The 2,002-nt window shown below is 41.6% G+C and overlaps 1 pseudogene; it reads left to right on the top strand.

The window, feature by feature from the left end:
* The first annotated feature begins 524 nt into the window (after positions 1-524).
* On the top strand, positions 525-1,495 carry LOC101685526 (annotated as a pseudogene).
* Positions 1,496-2,002: the final 507 nt, after the last annotated feature.

Below are 2,002 nucleotides of genomic sequence, written 5' to 3' on the forward strand. Positions count from 1 at the left end.
ATCTCGGGGTCCTGGAATCGAGCCCCACATCGGTCTCTTTGCTCAGCAAGGAGCCTGCTTCCCCCCACCCCTCGCCTGCCTCTCTGCCAGCTTGTGATCTCTCTCTCTCTGTGTCAAATAAATAAATAAAATCTTTTTAAAAAATGCTTTCTGCATCTTTTGAGAAGATCGTGTGGTTCTCATCCTTTCTTTTATTAATGTAGTGTATCACACTGATTGATTTGTGAATATTGAACAAGGCCTCCAGCCCAGGAATAAATCCCACTTGATTGTGGTGAATAATTCTTTTAATGTGCCATTGCATTTGATATGCCAGTGTCTTGTTGAGAATTTTTGTATCCATGTTCATCAGGAATATTAGCTTTTAACTCTCCATTTTAGTGGGGTCTTTGTCCGGTTTTGAAAATAAGGGCATGGTGGCCCCATAGAATGAGTTGGGAAAAGATATATTTGTTAGATTACTCCTTTCTGCCCATGGACTCTGCTGAGTAAGCATCATTAAAATCTCCCCTCCCACCACTGTCATGCCTAAGTCAGAGTCTCCCAAAGAGCCTAAACAGCTGCAGAAGCTCTTTATCAGAGGTTTGAGCTTTGAAACAACCGATGAGAGTCTGAGGAGCCATTTTGAGCAATGGGGAACACTTACGGACTGTGTGGTAATGAGAGATCCAACCACCAAGCACTCCAGAGACTTTGGGTTTGCCATGTACACCCCTTTGGAGGAGGTGGATGCAGCCATGAATGCAATGCAACACAAGGTAGATGGAAGAGTTGTGGAACCAGAGAGGGCTGTCTCAAGAGAAGATTTTAAAGACTTGGTGCCCACTTAACTGTGAACAAGATTTTTGTTGGTGGCATTAAAGAAGACACTGGAGAACATCATCTCTAAGAAATTATTTTGAACAGTATGGGAAAATTGAAGTGATTGAGATCATGAATGACTGAGGCAGTGGCAAAAACAGAGGTTTTGCTTTTGTAACATTTAATGACAACATTGTAGACAACTGTAGACAACATTGTCATTCAAAAATACCATACTGTGAATGACCACAACTATGAAGTAAAGACAGCCTTATCTAAGCAAGAAATGGCTAGTGCTTTATCCAGCCAAAGAGGCCAAAGTGGTATTGGAAAGTTTGCTGGTGGTTGTGGAGGTGGTTTTGGTGGGAATGGCAACTTTGGTCATGGAGGGAAGTTCAGTGGGTAAGGTGGTGTTGGTGGCAATCAAGGCGGTGGCAGATATGGTGACAGTGGAGATGGCTATAATGGGTTTAGTAATGGTGGAAGCTACTTTGGAGGTGGTGGAAGCTATAATTATTTTGGCAATTACAACAATCAATCCTCAAATTTTAGATCCATGAAAGGAGGAAATTTTGGAGGCAGAAGCCCTGGCTTCTATGGTGGTGGAGGCCAATACTTTGCCAAACTACAAAACCAAGGCAGTTATGGCAGTTCCAGCAGCAGCAGTGGCTATGTTAGTGGCAGAACATTTTAAATACTGCCGGGAAAACAAAAGCTTAGCAGGAGAAGAGAGCCAGAGAAGTGACAGGGAAGCCACAGGTTACGACAGATTTGTGAACTCAGCCAAGCACAGCGGTGGCAGGGCCTAGCTGCTATAGAGAAGACATGTTTTAGACAGTACTCATGTGTATGGGCAAAAAACTCAAGGACTGAATCTGTGACTAATTGTATAACAGGTTATTTGTTTCTGTTCTGTGGAAAGTGTAAAACATTCCAACAAAGGGCTTTAATGTAGTTTTTTTTTTTTTAATTTCTACCCATGCTGTTGATTGCTAAATGTAATAGTCTAATCATGACACTGAATAAATGTGTCTGAAAAAAAAAGAGTAAGTTGGGAAGTGTTCCTTCTTTTTCTACTTTTTTGGAACAGTTTAAGAAGAATAGCTATTAATTCTTCTTTAAATTTCTGGTAGAATTTCCCTGGGAAGTTGTCAGGCCCTGGACTTTGGCTTGTTGGGAGATTGTTGATGACTGACACAAT

Source organism: Mustela putorius, unplaced genomic scaffold (assembly GCF_011764305.1).
Source record: "Mustela putorius furo isolate JIRA1106 unplaced genomic scaffold, ASM1176430v1.1 tig00001114_pilon_pilon_pilon, whole genome shotgun sequence".
In the NCBI taxonomy this organism is placed as follows: Eukaryota; Metazoa; Chordata; class Mammalia; order Carnivora; family Mustelidae; genus Mustela; species Mustela putorius.